The sequence below is a fragment of the Pseudophryne corroboree genome, chromosome 1, assembly GCF_028390025.1.
Source record: "Pseudophryne corroboree isolate aPseCor3 chromosome 1, aPseCor3.hap2, whole genome shotgun sequence".
NCBI lineage: Eukaryota > Metazoa > Chordata > Amphibia > Anura > Myobatrachidae > Pseudophryne > Pseudophryne corroboree.
The window spans coordinates 1,187,897,839-1,187,915,621 of NC_086444.1; the positions used below are offsets into that span (position 1 = coordinate 1,187,897,839).

At 46.3% G+C, this 17,783-nt stretch overlaps 1 protein-coding gene across 2 annotated transcripts in view; it reads left to right on the forward strand.

Moving 5' to 3' along the window:
* The window catches only part of LOC135014379 (extracellular calcium-sensing receptor-like), a 365,092-nt gene that overhangs the window by 269,639 nt on the left and 77,670 nt on the right, over positions 1-17,783 (forward strand). The window contains exon 1 of one of the 2 annotated variants that reach the window (XR_010213071.1): positions 14,980-15,174. The exons of the other annotated variant lie outside the window; for it this stretch is intronic. The gene's annotated coding sequence lies outside the window, so the exon portion shown is untranslated. Of the gene's footprint in view, positions 1-14,979; positions 15,175-17,783 lie in introns of those variants that run through there. 2 annotated transcript variants of the gene reach the window in all.

Consider the following 17,783-nt stretch of genomic DNA (forward strand, 5'->3'; position numbering starts at 1 on the left):
CATCGCAAACCTGGCAGCCCAATGACACACATATCAGAAAAAGTGTCTCCCCAAAAACACCTTTAAGACAAATCGAAAATAGTGAAAGATTGAAGTTTCACTAGGCACCACAGAAAGAGGATCTTAGGATATAGATAAATATACATGCCTTTGAATCGGGCAATGTTGTCCTCAATATGTTGTCCTGAAATTCCGATTATCAGCACATGGGGAAAGAGCAAAAAAATATCATGTGCAGTAAAATCTATTTATGCACATACATATGACATACAAAACAGTATTGGCATCACAATACAATAAAAGATCCCCTCTTTGCTCCTGTGGATAAAAAAAAGCTGAATAATTACCAGAAGGGCTGAGAACTGGTGAAAAAAACTGCTCTCAACCACATTTTTACAATCTCCAGAGGTCCCCCGGGTAGGCGGTCTGGGATCTTCCTCTGGCACACCTTCAGCAATCCTCAGTCCAAACAGGGGCAGCATGGTTTCTATTAGAAGGCAGCCAACGTGTTTCAACCCTAAGCCTTGGGTCTTTTTCAAGGCAGTATACCAGTCCCTCCCCAACATGATGATTTAAAAAAAAAAGATAAGAGAAGAGATGTACATATGGGTAGTGTGGTTAATGGCCTTGAGTATGAGTAAAAGTATTTTATATTGAATAAGGTAGAATACAGGTAACCAATGGAGGGACTGACAGAGTGGGTCTGCAGACAATGAACATCTAGTGAGGAAGCATTGGCATTTCTATAATGGGTGCAATGTGTGTGGTGCACATGGACCCCTGGGTCCAGGAGGGGCCCACACCACACATACTGCACCCATTATTTTAATATTTCCCCTTCTGGACTCCAACATTGGGACCTCCAGTCGTGGCAAAAATCACAGCCAAAATGGCCACCGTGAAGTAGTCAAATTGGTTTCCAGAACATGGCAGGCACCATGTTTCAGGAGACCTGTGTATGTGCAGTACACTGCTGGAGACTACTGTACCATACAGATGAGGGGGCCCACCTGGAGTTGCACATGGGACCCCACCCATGCTGAAATGCCCCTGCAAGGAAGATTAGCCTCACAGCTGTATTCAGAATGGATAGTAGTGGTGAGAGTCTTTTCTTGGTTAGACCAGTAAGAAGACTATTAAAATATCTGGTTGGTAACTACCATTGACCGGTGGAAATATAATTAACTCTGTTTTGGAAATACTAAGCTTGAGGTGCCGAGATGACATCCAAGATGAAATCGCAGAAAGGGAATCAGTGATATGGACCAATACAGATAGAGGCAAATCAATTGGGGTGAATGCATCATCTCCCTTGGCAGCTCAGCAGCAGTCAGCACTTACAAGTACTGCTGTTCTCTCTTCTCCTTGACAGGTGCTAGATGTCCAGTAGAACCTTCAGCATTTGTCTCCTCTAAGGCAGTGCCCATTTTGGTTGGGACATTTTCAGCAGTCATCTATACCACATAGAATACTGCTGCATATACTGGCCACAGTGCTCTGTGCCATTACAGTACATGGCTCACCCAGCCCTAGAAATGGCTCTGCCAATAGCAACAGCAACAGAAGACCAAACAAAAGAAGGCCAGAAGTAATTTTGCTGCCATGGAGGGAGTGGTGTATGAGGGGGGGGGTCAAGATTCAGGGGTGTGAACATTGAACATGCTGGGGGATAATGTACTGTGGACATTGAAGGGGTAGGTTGAGTACTGTGAGTTAAACTGTATAGGGTGTGCTGTGACATGGTGTTTAAATGTGCTGGGGAGGAAGTGCTGTGGGTGGGGATTACTTTGAGGTGTATACTGAAAGATTGGTGGGGTGCTGTGAGGTGGACGGTGAAAGAGAAGGGAAAATTGTAAGGTTGCCATTGAAGAGAGTGTGGAATTCTCTGAGATGGACCATAAAGAGGGCAGTTGTGAGTGGGGGGTGAGTGAGGGGGTCAATGTGTACTGTGGAGGGCAGCATATAAGCTGTGATGGGGTCAGTGGATAAGATAGATGGAATCTTGTTCTGAATGGAACTTGCCAATCTTCACAATCACTATGGGAGCCATGTATCCCCCATTTAAAGAGTCAATGTTCTGTAATAGAGATAATGACTTCTGCAAGGTTTTGGCTAAATTAATATCCAGAGAGAGATTACCTACTGCTTTATCTGTTAGAATTTTATAATAGTTATAAACTAATGTTAACATAATATATTTCTTGGTGTAGGTGGATTTCTACAACTCTATTATGCCATAAGTACTGTAGTGCTACCAAAAACAGTAAAAATACACGTAGAACCAGTACAAAAGGAAAAGGTATCTCTGCAGGTGGTGAACTAGGAAATATAAAACATCTGAAAATGGAATATATTTTAATATCAACCAGCAGAATATAAGAAAAATATACAAAAAAGTGCTAAGAAATAAAGAACATGATTAAGAACTTGTTTCACTATGTATCTTGCTGAGTACATTTATTTATAAATTGTCACTTTTAATTGATGTTAGAGTATATCACTAACAACTACTTGAGGTATAAATAGACACACTGAGACTTGTATTTTGCAAAGAACATTGTCACAATTTATGAAAAAATTAAAACAGACAGCTGAAATTAGAAGTAACTGTTGTTAAACACAGACAAGACAGTATTTAAGTTGATACAATCATACTTACATAGCACTTAGGGCAAATCTGTAATGTTAAAGTTTGCACTACAGAAGATGTAAAACAAAGAAATTGATCAACATACTGTAACTTTGTATTACCAATCATATTAGGGTGTTTTGTAGTTTCTTTGTGCTGCTGATTTTCAACATGACATTGGGTTTGCTAGCTTGACTCTAACTTTTGAGATACTTGGATGAGAAACAAGAATTAATAGGAGACAATTTGATCTGCTCAACTGTCAACTGAGAGTGACCAGTATGAACATATACAGTAGAATATTCACAAGAGTCACTTATAAAGTGCTGGATAGAAATATACTCAATGTTTCATAAGTACGTCCACCAGAATAATATACCAACCTATATACTGTAAGTGAAATCACAAAAAGCTACAAGTTTGTTTGACAGATGACAGTGACCCTTTGATTTCCTTAGCATGCCCCCATTGATAGGATTTGATTCACCTTTATATGCTTTGATAGCACATTTGACTGTCTTAAGCTATTAAGTCAGTGTGTTAAATTATTGTTTTTATTGACTGGCTAGTCCAAAAAAGCTAATTAATAAAGAATATTATATAAAATTAAATTCATGTAGCTATTGTGGAATTGACAAACATTATAAGGGAAATAAAGAGAAATGTAAAATAATAAAAAATGGTTACTTTAGCAATACAAAATGATGATACATAAGTAGACAAAAAAAATCTATACATGGAACATGGTCAGTGTATCAGATATAAATCAACAATACCTGTCAATACATGACTTAAAATTTTGAAAAATACAGTAAATGCAATCAAACCAATAATAAAATTGACAATAAGGAAACAATGAGCTCAGCTCACATCTGAGATTTGATACATTTTAATTTCCCCATTGGACATACAGGATGTGGTTATGATTTCTCCATCTTGACCTTGTGTGGCTCATTTACGTACATACAGTATACTATATCTTCATTTACCTGTTTGTTGTGTAAACACTCTGTTGCTTAGGCATCAGATACATTTTCTTAGGTTGCTGTAGCATCAAATTAGACACCAAGGTATCAATTTATCTGTGAGCTGCACATGCCAGTTATGGGGCTCAGTGGTGCAGGCTGTGAATGCAGTAGAACTCTTGATGAAATCACAGGCCCACTACAGAACCCAGCCATCAGACATCAAAAGGAAGATGAAGGACAAAATTATAGAAGAAAAGCTGCATCAAGGGCAGTTGGTGAGCCCCATTTAGTGATTGCGTAACTAGATTATGATTTCTTGAGTTCATGAGGAAAACCAGTTAAGCATGCAGATCACATCAGGGCCTTGTACACAGCCTTTCAGCTACCCTCTAGGCTAGCAATAGTCAAGAATAAGGCACACTTGAGAGACTATTCATGAAGCAGTGGGCAATAGACTTGTAGACCAGGCCACCAAGCAAGCCACCTTAATTCAACTGCCCCAGGCTGAGCCCACCTATGTGGTAAGCCAATCACTCAAGTTTGACAACACCACATTATACCAGCTGCAGAAGCAGGCCTCAGTTCCCAATTCATTATGATACCTGAAGTGCAAAAATAATTTTTGGCCAATTTCTGCTCTTATGCGCATGCACGAGGGCCACTTCGCGCAAGCACGAAGACTCAGCTTGCAATCACACATGATTGCAAGCTAAGTCCTGGCGGGGAGGGAACGGGGCATCAACGCACAGTTTTGTGGGTGACAATGTACCAATGAGGGGGCATGGTCTAAAAAATGGAGGCATGTCCAGACCATTTGTGGGGCAGGCTTCAGAAGCTGCATGACATCACACACAGCCCCTGTGAGCCTAAACATGGTGGGCAGGGGCAACCCTAGACATGTGATTGCATCGCTGTCTTGCGATGTGCTTACATGTTTGCGGTGAGGCAGGCAGTACCCAGCATGCGGGGTGGACTTGCCCTATACTAAGCGTCCCCCTGCATGTTTGAGTAAAGGGTTGTAGGTGTGCGATTTTTCGCACATCTACAACCCATGATGAATCATGCTCTCATATAAGGAAAAGAAAGCTTGGATAAAAAAAAGGAGCACAGGACATATAAGGATTGTGGTGCAAATGTCAATGTTTATGTCTATCAAAAGGTTTTTACCCTATTATGGCCCAATTTCAGCATGGAAAAGTTCACATATCAAAGGATGCCATGATAGCATCAACAAATATACATTGGACAGAACTAGGGTTTGCACAAGCAACACAACCATTGATATCAGACTGCATAATCTGTGCTATGAATAACCCAGGTTAGACTGCATCCACTCCCCAGAAACGTACACATCAGACCCAATATCCATTTCCGAGAATTCAAGAAGACTTTATTCAACTGCCCATGTTATCATTGACCTGGTTTGGGAGTGTTGTGGAATCGGGGTTTCTTCCGGTGACCGGGAAGAGGAACCGCAAATGGGCCGCAGCAGGGACGGCCGAATAAGTTTTCCTCATGCAGGATTAGGTCGGCAGACAGGAGGCACATATGGACGCTGAAGGTCTCCTGAAAGACAGAATTTGAAAGGCGCTGATGAATCAGTGAAGAATACCAGGTGCTGGAGGCACAAACTGCGCTAAAGTGCACTAGGTGCTTGGAGATGCTGAGGTGCTTGGAGACGCTGAGGTGCTTGGAGGCACAGAGGTGCTTGGAGGCACCGAGGTGCTTGGAGACGCTGAGATGCTTGGAGACACTGAGGTGCTTGGAGGCGCAGAGGCGCTTGGAGGCACCGAGGTGCTTGGAGTCACAGAGGTGCTTGGAGGTACAGAGGTGTTTAGAGGTACAGAGGTGCATGGAGGCGCGGAGGCGCTTGGAGACACTGAGATGCTTGGAGGCGCAGAGGCGCTTGGAGGCACGGAGATGCTTGGAGGCATGGAAGTGCTTGGAGGTGCTTGGAGGCACGGAGATGCTTGGAGGCACGGAAGTGCTTGGAGGCACGGAGGCCACAGGAATGCGGGAGCTCTGGAGATCACAGCTTTTGTAGACAGAACAGATGGTACTCAGGCGCCGGAGCTCTGCCCGGTGTCTGAATTTGACCTTCCCGCCTCTCTCTGATTGGCGGGGATTGCCAATGACATCACCCGCCCATCCGACCCTCGCGGACATTCGCCGGGACTAGCGCCAACGGAGCACCAGGAGCCAGGGACCACCAGCGGGGATGGCCACCAGGAGGCCCAGCGCACCCGGAAGGGGAAGCGGGGTGGCCACGGCGGCATGACAGTACCCCCTCCTCTAGGAGTGGCCTCAGGACACTTTCCTGGCTTAGTTGGGTGTCTGGAATGAAAGATCCGAATTAGTCGGGGAGCGGTGACCTCAGAAGCCTTTATCCAACTTCTTTCTTCAGGTCCATAACCCTTCCATTCCACCAAATATTGTAAATTCTTGTGATAGTAACGAGAGTCCAGAATAGTTTTGATCTCAAATTCTGTCCCAGTTTCAGTCTCTACTGAGGTTGAACTAGAAGGCTCTGAATGGAAACGATTTTGTATGAGTGGACGAAAGAGAGAGACATGGAAATAATTTGGTATACGAAAGTGAGGAGGCAAACCCAATTTGCAGACCACAGGATTCAGGACTTGTAAAACAGGGTAAGGACCGATGAACTTTGGAGCATATTTCATAGTGGGTACTTTTAGACGGAGGTTGTGGGTGGAGAGCCATACCCTATCGCCAACTTTGTATTGAGGAGCGGCCCGCCGTTTCCTGTCCACAAAGGATTTGTATCGGACGGAGATTTTCTTGAGACTAGCATGAACCCTACTCCAAATTTGACTGAAGTGTTGTAACGTGGAGGTTACCACTGGAACCTCCTCTAACGGAAGGATTGGTAATTCTGGAACCCGTGGATGGAACCCGTAATTGATGAAGAACGGAGATTCGCCAGTGGAGGTATGAAACAAATGGTTATGGGCAAACTCTGCCCAGGGTAACAGTTCCACCCAGTCGTCCTGTGAAGGAGAGAGATAAATGCGGAGAAAAGTCTCCAAATCCTGGATGACTCGTTCGGTTTGCCCATTTGGGGATGATAGGCAGACGAGAATTTGAGTTTAATTCGTAAGGCAGAACAGAGAGCTCTCCAAAATCTGGCGGTGAACTGAACCCCTCGATCTGAGACCACCTGCAGAGGTAAACCATGTAACCGAAAGTGCTCCTGGATAAATAGCAGAGCCAGTTTGTGAGCTGTCAGTAGACCTGTCAACGGAACGAAGTGTGCCATCTTCAAAAAAACGGTCGACAATCACACAGATGGTATTGTAACCTTTGGAGTGGGGCAACCCGGTAATGAAGTCCATAGAAATATGGGTCCAGTGTTTCCTTGGAATGGACAAAGGACAAAGCAATCCGGCAGGAGGCAGACGAGGAATTTTGTGCTGTGTGCATTGAGGACAAGAACTAACATAATTCTGTATATCCCTCCTCATGGTATTCCACCAGTAAGACCTTTGCAGGAATTCAAACATTTTTTGGACCCCCAGGTGACCGGAGAACTTGGAGATATGGGCCCACTGTAGTATTCTTGGTCGGAATTCAACTGGTACTGACATTCTTCCAGGAGGAGGATCTAGAGAAGTGGAAGCAGCGGAAATGGAGATTGGACTGAGGATTAAACTCCTTTCAAAGGAATTCTCTTCCTCTGAGGCCGTTAGGGAACAAGACAGAGCATCAGCTTTTGTATTGAAAGTCCCGTCCCGGTACGTAATAACAAAGGAGAATCGAGTAAAGAAAAGTGCCCATCTGACCTTATGGGGATTCAAGCATTGTGCGGTCTTGATGTACAATAAGTTCTTGTGATTGGTGTAAACAGTAATCAGATGTTTGGCACCTTCTAACAAGTATCTCCATTCTTCCAATGCAGATTTTATTGCCAACAGTTCCTGATCTCCAATAGTGTAGTTTTGCTCAGCAGGCGAGAATTTACGAGAATGGAACCCACATGGATGCAATTTCTTGTCCGAAGAATACTGGGAAAGAACGGCTCCGACTCCAACTGAGGAAGCATCAACCTCCAGGAAGAACGGTTCTTCAAAATTTGGTTGTTGGAGTACTGGAGCTGATACAAAAGCTGATTTCAACCGGGTGAAAGCTTCCACAGCTTTGAGAGACCACAAACTCAGGTTGGAACCCTTTTTGGTCAATGCAGTAATGGGTGCAACAATGGTGGAAAAACCCTTAATGAATTTCCTGTAGTAGTTTGCAAAGCCCAAGAACCTTTGTACTGCTTTTAAAGAGAGAGGCTGAGTCCAATCACGAATGGCAGTGAGTTTCTCCGGATCCATACGAAGCTCCGTACCCAAGATGACATAGCCAAGGAACGGAATTGACGATACCTCAAAAGTGCACTTGGAAATCTTGCCATAAAGACGATTCTTTCGTAGTTGGAGAAGTACCTCTTTGAACTGTGTCCTGTGTTCTGCAAGATTTTTGGAAAAAATCAGTATGTCGTCTAAATACACCACTACACTTTGGTATAACATGTCTCGGAAGATTTCGTTAACGAATCCCTGAAAGACGGCAGGAGCATTGCTAAGGCCGAACGGCATCACCAGATATTCGTAATGCCCATCTCGGGTATTGAAGGCGGTCTTCCATTCGTCCCCCTGCTGGATACGTATAAGATTATAGGCTCATCTCAAGTCGAGCTTCAAAAAAACGTGGGCTCCATGCACCCTATCAAATAGCTCCGTGATTAGCGGCAAGGGATATTTATTTTTGATGGTGATATTGTTTAGGCCACGATAATCGATACATGGTCTCAGCCCCCCATCCTTCTTCTTCACGAAAAAGAAACCTGCTCCAGCCGGAGAGATAGAGGGGCGAATGAATCCCCTAAGAAGATTAGATTTAATATAGTCCAACATAGCTTGGGTCTCAGGTAGAGACAGGGTGTAAGTGCGACCCCGAGGCGGCATCTTCCCTGGGATGAGGTCAATGGGGCAGTCCCAAGGTCTATGGGGTTATAACTGATCAGCCGCCTGCTCAGAGAACACATCCGTGAACTCCCGATAAACCTCCGGAATGAGCTCCTCGTCCGACCTAGAAGATGCACGGAGCGGACAGACATGAGTAAGGCAATTAGTGAGACAGAATGAACTCCAAGACAGAATTTGTGAAGACTTCCAGTCGACGTGGGCGTTATGGGTTTTGAGCCAAGGCAACCCGAGGACAAGGTCGTGAGACATCTCCGGAATCACTAGGAGCTCCAGATGTTCTTGATTTAGCGCTCCGACCTGCAGCCTAACGGGCTCTGTGCGATATGTAATGAGGCCATTGGATATTCTGGTTCCATTAATAGCAGTCAAAGAAATAGGCCATTTGATAGACCGCAACTTTAAACCCAGACCTTGGGCACAGGAGAAAGAAACAAAATTCCCAGCAGCCCCAGAGTCCAATAGGGCATTAAAAGATTTGGCAACTGACTTGGAGGTCAAAAACACGGAAAGTAAGCAATCCAAAGTCGGAGAAGATTTGGACGTGACTCCCAACTTGACTCCTCCGGAACAAGCTAGGCCTGCCCATTTCCCGGACGGGATTTACAAAACTTGAGGAAATGATCTGCGGCTCCACAGTAAAGGCAAAGTTTACCCTCACGACAACGCTGTCATTCCTCCAGAGACAGACGGGACCGGTTAATTTGCATGGGTTCGTCCAAACTGGGCACAGCCACCGGCCTAGGCGGAGGATGCAGGAACCTGGAACGATCTGAACGACTACGTTCTCCTCCTCGCTCCTGCATCCGAAGATCCACCTTGACGCAGAGGGAGATCAACTCTTCTAATGGATCCGGCAGATCCCTAGTGACCAACTCATCTTTCAGGCGGTCGGAGAGACCGTTCCAGAAGGCAGCCCTCATGGCGTCATTATTCCAGCAAAGTTCAGAGGCAATGGTGTGGAAATGAACCACGTACTGACCCACGGAGCAGGAGCCCTGACGGACACGCAGCAAGTACGAAGAAGCAGTGGTCATCCTGCCGGGCTCGTCGAAGATTCTTCGAAAGGACGTGATGAAGTTGGTGTAGTTGGAAACCACGGGATCAGATCGTTCCCATAACGGAGACACCCAATCCAACGCTGACCCTTCGAGCAGGGAAATAATATAAGCCACCTTAGACCGATCCATAGGGAAATTATGAGAGAGAAGCTCGAAGTGCACCTCGCACTGGTTTAGAAAACCACGGCAATTCTTTGGATTCCCATTATAGCGGGAAGGAGTAGGAAGCTGAAGGCGTGACCTGGTACCGGTCGGAGGTTGGACGTTACTGGAAACGGCAACTGGAGCAGTTACAGGAACTGAAACCGGAATTACGGAAGCTAAGGATGCTTGAATTTGATCCAAATGGCCGGACAATTCCTGGAGATATTGCATCACCTGGCCCTGTGTTGCCTCCTGAGTCTGAACTCGGGAAGCCAAACTTTGGATGGCGCTCGACTCTGTGTTCCGATCCCCCGGGTCCATGTGGCCTGAGTATACTATCACTGACCTGGTTTGGGAGTGTTGTGGACTCAGGGTTTCTTCCGGTGACCGGGAAGAGGAACCGCAACTGGGCCGCAGCAGGGATGGCCGAATGTAAGTTTTCCTTATGCAGGATTAGGTCGGCAGACTGGAGGCACGTGTGGACGCTGAAGGTCTCCTGAAAGACAGAACTTGAAAGGCGCTGATGAATCAGTGAAGAATACCAGGTGTTGGAGGCACAAACTGCGCTAAAGTGCACTGGGTGCTTAGAGACACTGAGGTGCTTGGAGATGCTGAGGTACTTGGAGACACTGAGGTGCTTGGAGGCGCGGAGGCGCCTGGAGGCACTGAGGTGCTTGGAGACGCTGAGGTGCTTGGAGATACTGAGGTGTTTAGAGGTACAAAGGTGCTTGGAGGCGTGGATGCGCTTGGAGATACTGAAATGCTTGGAGGCGCAGAGGTGCTTGGAGGCACGGAAGTGCTAGGGGGCGCTCAGGCGCTTGGAGGCACAGAGGTGCTTGGAGGCACGGAAGTGCTTGGAGGCATGGAGGTGCTTGGAGGCATGGAGATGCTTGGAGGCACGGAGGTGCTTGGAGGCACGGAGATGCTTGGAGGCATGGAGATGCTTGGAGGCACGGAAGTACTTGGAGGCACGGAGGCCACAGGAATGTGGTAGCTCTGGAGATCACAGCTTCTGAAGGCAGAATAGATGATACTCAGGTGCCGGAGATCTGCCCGGCGTCTGAATTTGACCTTCCCGCCTCTCTCTGATTGGCGGGGAGCGCCAATGACGTCACCCACCCATCCAACCCTCGTGGACGCCGGGCGTACCAGCGGCGCCCGCCCCCCGGATATCCGCCAGGACCAGCGCCAATGGAGCAACAGGAGCCGGGGACAACCAGCGGGGACTGCCGCCAGGAAACCCAGCACACCCGGGGAGGGGTAAGTGCGGTGGCCTCGGTGGCATGACACATGTGTTCTGGGTTTTACCATGTGCTTGTTTGTGTGGACCTGTTCAGGCACTGGCCAGAAGCATGGCCTTGTAGATTTGCAAATGCCAAGACAGCAGCAAAGAAACTAATGTCAGAGGTGATCTGCAGGTATGGTGTATCAAAGGGATACACTTTGACTTTACTGTCCAAAATTTGTAGTTAGTGTATGTGCACCTACATTGTCCTAGTGAGATATATTTACCTAGTCTATGAGATATGGCTGGGCTCCTGCAGATATGAAATACCAGTTTGTGACTTGAAGTTATTTAGCCCTCATCTATAGTAACTATAAACTCTGTCTTAAATGCTGCAAGTCCACTACAAGTTAGAGAGCTAAAGTTAACTCCTCCCTATTGTATAATACTGACTCACTACAGCTGTCATTAATATAGATCCTTTGATAAATTATTTTTCCTGTTGTTACAACCTTAATTGGTGATGCAGGCTTATGCAGGGCTGGTTTAGCCATGGGAGGCCAAGGGTTTTTAATACAGGGAGATCCAGAGTCCAGGGAATGGAGGAGGGGGGGGGGGGGTGATCAGTTTGTGCATACCTCCTAACATGACCCATTCCAGGAGGGACAAAATGTTCTGCTCCTGGACATCCTCTTAATATATGATTGGTGTCACCTGTGTTGAACTATATTTAATAAAAACAGTATTTAACTCAAAAGGAAACAAAGCTGGGATCCCTGGTTCACTTATATCTTTGCTTACTGTTTTTCTGATAATGAAATTCTACACAGTATTGGTCTGACTGCTTTAACTTACTAGCTGGATCCTCTGTGCTGGTTGAAACTTTAAGGAACTGCAGCCTGTATTCAATGTCTTTCCAGTTCTGCATTACATCCAGACCATAATGTTTATACATCATATAACATATATCTGACTACCTTAATATATAAATATTTTATATATTACCACTACACATTTGGTTACATTCTTCCCCTTGTGTACGGACACCAATAACATTCAATTTAAGGTGACTTGATACCAACTAAAGTTTTACATATTGATAAAACTTATTTAAACTAAATATATTTCATTCACACCACATTACTACTCAGGGTTATACCAAACATAATGCCATGAATATATAACATCTGTATGCACTACCCTAGGCTTATCTTTTACGCTTTCATACAACAGCTAATAGCCAGAGTAACTGAAATGTACAGCATAGACATCAGCTAGACGGGCTGAACTGTAATTTCAGACACACGTCTGGTAGCCCCCAGGTTCATTTTGATGGTGAGCTGCTCCAGATTGTCTCCAATGTTCACCTCTCAACATTAATGGCATGTGGTTCTCCGCAGTTCCAGTATGGAAAACATGTGGTTAGAGTGCATCAGAAAGAGAGTATGAAGTATTAGAAAGTGTAAGAGAAGGAAAGGAATATGAGGGGTGAAGGCCCTGCTCTTGCAAGCTTAGAAGGGATAACAAACCAGGGTGACACAGAAGGGGTAGATAGTGAGCATAAATAAAAAGGTTTGGACGAGAGTTGGCTGGGTTTGGTGACGAAGTGGGTCTTGAGAGTCCATTTAAAGTTTTGCAGAGAGGTGGAAAGTCAAAGATGTGGAGCAGACTTATCTATTAATTATGGAAGATTACCTTGCTCTACATAAACTCCATATTTCAGAAGCTGGGACCTCAACCCACTCATCCTCCTGTGAATAATGAGATAAATTTGGTCTTTGATATAAAGAACCTGCATCACTGTTATTTCTTCCTGGATGATATCTAATGCAAAAATTATATATGGCTAAATAAACCATCCACATGTGTCCAGTGGCATGCAGCTTGGCAGTGACTGGAATGTAACATGGTTTATTTTCTGTACAGATAATCGAGCCCCATACAAATTATCTTGAAGTTTATCCAAAACAGCCCATTTTAATGCCAAAAACTCAAATGCATGTACTGGGTAGTTATTTTCACTTATGCTCAGCCCTCAACTTATTCAGGACACATGTTGAAGTTTATCCTGATGTTGCTGATATAGCACTCCCCCCAATTCTTTAAAAGAGGCATCCACATGTAGCACATATGGTAATGCAGGATCTGCATATGCCAGAACCAGACTGTTGGTCAAACTGTCTTTCACAAATGTGTCTTCTTGCAGACTTGCCTGGATGCGTTCACATCACAGGCTTTATGGACCAGCATAGCATAATGTAGTGGGAATGTGCGTACGCATTCTCTGGATACCCATTAAGAAAAATACACTCTGCAGCCCTCGTGCAGCATGGGAGCATTGCTACTGCTGCCCAAAATGGGAGGGAGAGCTGGCTGCACTTGGTAGGTATGGGCAGTAGGGTACTATGTTTTCATAGCCCATACTTTTAAGTACTGTTTAACTGCTGTGTTCTCGGGAGCATGCATATGAACACTCTTGCAATTAATAGCAGAACAAAAGAATGCGGCCAGCATGCTTTGCCACAATTTGCACGCATTGCAGCAAAACCACACCATAGGATAGCTTTTAGCAAAGATGTGTGAGGACACATATGTAGCTTCAAAAAAGCTTGTTCACATTCAATAGTCCAGCATTTTCCAAACTCCTCATTGAACTTTAAATAAGGACCATCGAGTTGAACAACCTTCGTTGAAAGGTTTTCTCATCTGGGAGGTAGATATCTTTTGGATCTGTTAATGCCTTAGTGGTTTCAGAAAAATTTGGCAAAAATCTATAGTAGTATCCGCTGAAACTTAGGAGCAATCTTAGATATTTCAGTTTCTTTGGTCGTGGCAAATCAGCTAGTGCAGCTACTTTCTCAGGATCTGTGAAAATGTCTTCTAAGTTAACCACATGACCACTAATAATAAACGTGTATTATGCTCTTCCAATGTTTTCCCAAAAATGATTATGGCATCAATATACATGAGGGCCTCATGGAGATTCATGTCCCCCATAGTCTTGTCCATGCTCCTTTAAAATATAGCAGTAGCTCCTGATAAACCTTGTGGCATTTATTCAAACTGAAAATCCTCAGAGGACAAATAAAGGCAGTTTTCTCAGCATCTTCAGGACTCATTGGGATTTGATAGTACCAATTCCTTAAGTCTAAAACTGGGAACTGATCAATTTGCTTTTAGCATTAGATGGTACAGTATATCACTACCCTCAATACACTGTTGGAAGTCAGCCCCAGACAAATCAATTATTGATGCCTTCTTGTACTGCAGACTTTGGGTACTAACTGCCAGACTTTGTAAGAGTGTTAACACATCCTGAGATAATTATTTTACCTCAGTTTCATGACAACACTTAGCCATAGTCCTAAACAAAATTGTGTTAATTTCCACAATTTAAGCATTTAAGTTGTCGGCATTTGAAAGCCCTATGTCCAGGCCTTTACATTGAAAACAATCTTGTGTTCAGATACCTCTACCTCAACCTCATCCAAATGGCATCAAAGTATATCTAGCTGAAACTATTGTTTGCTTGTCTTTGGTTTCTAATGGATCTAACCTCTTGTTTAAGTAATCTATGTTCTTATTCAACTCTTCTATAGAAGCAGCAACATGAGCCTAGGCAGAGCCGGCGCTAGCCGCTCAGCAGCTCCTGCAAAGCAGGGAGGCGCTGGTCGGAAGAGGCGCTCTCCCTGCTCTGCTGTTGCTGCTGGCTAATGGTTGCCGCTGCGTCTGTCACACTGTATGACAGACGCAGGCAACGTGAAGCGCTGCTCCGGCTCTCTCCCTCCTGTTTCCACCACCTCTGACCTCCTCATGGCCGTGGCATGTCACCTGGGCGCTGATCCCCCCCCTAATGCTCCCCTCCCTGTGCAGCAGCCGTCGGGATGAAACTGAACATAAACTACATCTCCCAGCAGCCCTTGCTGCCGGGAGCTGTAATTTACTTTCAGTTTCATTTGTGCAGTAATCCGTTTGTCAAGACTGAGGGGGCAGAGGCAGGGCACAAGTTACCAAAGCCTTTCCCCACCCCCTTCTTCCCCCCACTCAGAGCCAGATTAAGGATGGGGCCCCGGGGGACTCGGGGAGAGAGAGAGCAATGCAGGAGAGTGAAATCTGCAAGAGAGCTGTGGAGTGTATTACAGCCTGTCTGTCTGCAAAAGTAAGATAGGCTGTATTGAAACTTTTATTTTCTACTGTCATCAATTAAATGTGAATTTTATGATCTCAGCCAAATATATATATCTGTGTATGTGTGCATATATATATATATATATATATATGTATGTATGTATATATTTATATATATATATATACTGTGTGTCACTAGTACTGTGGGCGCTCTGTGGATCACTACTGCTGTGGGCGCTCTGTGTGGCACAACTACTGTGGGCACTGTGTGGCACGACTACTGTGGGCGCTCTGTGTGGCACGACTACTGTGGGCGCTCTGTGTGGCACGACTACTGTGGGCGCTCTGTGTGGCATGACTACTGTGGGCACTGTGTGGCACGACTACTGTGCGCGTTCTGTGTGGCACGACTACCGTGGGCGCTCTGTGTGGCATGACTACTGTGGACGCTCTGTGTGGCATGACTACTGTGGGCGTTCAGTGTGGCACGACTACTGTGGGCGCTCTGTGTGGCATGACTACTGTGCGCGTTCTGTGTGGCATGACTACTGTGCGCGTTCTGTGTGGCACGACTACCGTGGGCGCTCTGTGTGGCACGACTACTGTGGGCGCTCTGTGTGGCACGACTACTATGGGCGTTCTGTGTGGCACGACTACTGTGGGCGCTCTGTGTGGCATGACTACTGTGGGCGCTCTGTGTGGCACGACTACCGTGGACGCTCTGTGTGGCACGACTACTGTGCGCGTTCTGTGTGGCACGACTACCGTGGGCGCTCTGTGTGGCACGACTACTGTGGACGTTCTGTGTGGCACGACTACTGTGGGCGTTCTGTGTGGCACGACTACCGTGGGCGCTCTGTGTGGCACGACTACTGTGGACGTTCTGTGTGGCATGACTACTGTGCGCGTTCTGTGTGGCACGACTACCGTGGGCGCTCTGTGTGGCACGACTACTGTGGGCGTTCTGTGTGGCACGACTACCGTGGGCGCTCTGTGTGGCACGACTACTGTGGGCGCTCTGTGTGGCATGACTACTGTGCGCGTTCTGTGTGGCACGACTACCGTGGGCGCTCTGTGTGGCACGACTACTGTGGACGTTCTGTGTGGCACGACTACTGTGGGCGTTCAGTGTGGCACGACTACTGTGGGCGCTCTGTGTGGCATGAATACTGTGGGCGCTCTGTGTGGCATGAATACTGTGGGCGCTCTGTGTGGCATGACTACTGTGCGCGTTCTGTGTGGCATGACTACTGTGCGCGTTCTGTGTGGCACGACAACCGTGGGCGCTCTGTGTGGCATGACTACTGTGGGCGTTCTGTGTGGCACGACTACTGTGGGCGTTCTGTGTGGCACGACTACTGTGGACGCTCTGTGTGGCACGACTACTGTGGACGCTCTGTGTGGCACGACTACTGTGGACGCTCTGTGTGGCACGACTACTGTGGGCGTTCTGTGTGGCACGACTACCGTGGGCGCTCTGTGTGGCACGACTACTGTGGGCGCTCTGTGTGGCATGACTACTGTGCGCGTTCTGTGTGGCACGACTACCGTGGGCGCTCTGTGTGGCACGACTACTGTGGACGTTCTGTGTGGCACGACTACTGTGGGCGTTCAGTGTGGCACGACTACTGTGGGCGCTCTGTGTGGCATGAATACTGTGGGCGCTCTGTGTGGCATGAATACTGTGGGCGCTCTGTGTGGCATGACTACTGTGCGCGTTCTGTGTGGCATGACTACTGTGCGCGTTCTGTGTGGCACGACAACCGTGGGCGCTCTGTGTGGCATGACTACTGTGGGCGTTCTGTGTGGCACGACTACTGTGGGCGTTCTGTGTGGCACGACTACTGTGGACGCTCTGTGTGGCACGACTACTGTGGACGCTCTGTGTGGCACGACTACTGTGGACGCTCTGTGTGGCACGACTACTGTGGGCGTTCTGTGTGGCACGACTACTGTGGACGCTCTGTGTGGCACGACTACTGTGAGCATTATGTATTAGGCACGCTATCATTGTGGGTATTGTGTATAAGGAGCACTACTGTGTATCGTAATGTGAATTAGGTACACAACTAACTGGTGCAATATGAATCAGGGGCACAACATGTGGTATAATGTGAATGCGATTGTGATACTGTGTGGCGTAATTTTAATTGGGGATACTATTATGTGACCACGCCCCTTCCATGTGAGACCACGCCCCTTTGATGAGCCCTGCCCCTTTTTTACATATGGGAGGGAGGGCGCAAATTTATTGTTTGCAGGGAGGCGCCGGACACCCTAGCACCGGCCCTGAGCCTAGGTATCTGCAGTATGAGCTTTTTCATATTCTTTTCTCAAGCTTCTACCAGAACCTCTCCTTGTTTGACTATATATATATATATATATATCAATTGCTGAGATGGAAGAGCTTCACATCCTACTTCCATGAATCACAACTTTTGTACAATGTGGACTGGACCCAATGGTCCTTGCAATAACTGTTGCATTCTTTGACTATTTATTTAAACCTTCTCAAATCCCTTTTATATATGATGGTATAAATCAGGGATTCTCCAACTCGGTCCTCTGGGGCCCACACAGTGTATGTTTTGCAGGTAACCCAGCAAGTGCACAGGTGTATTAATTACTCACAGACACATT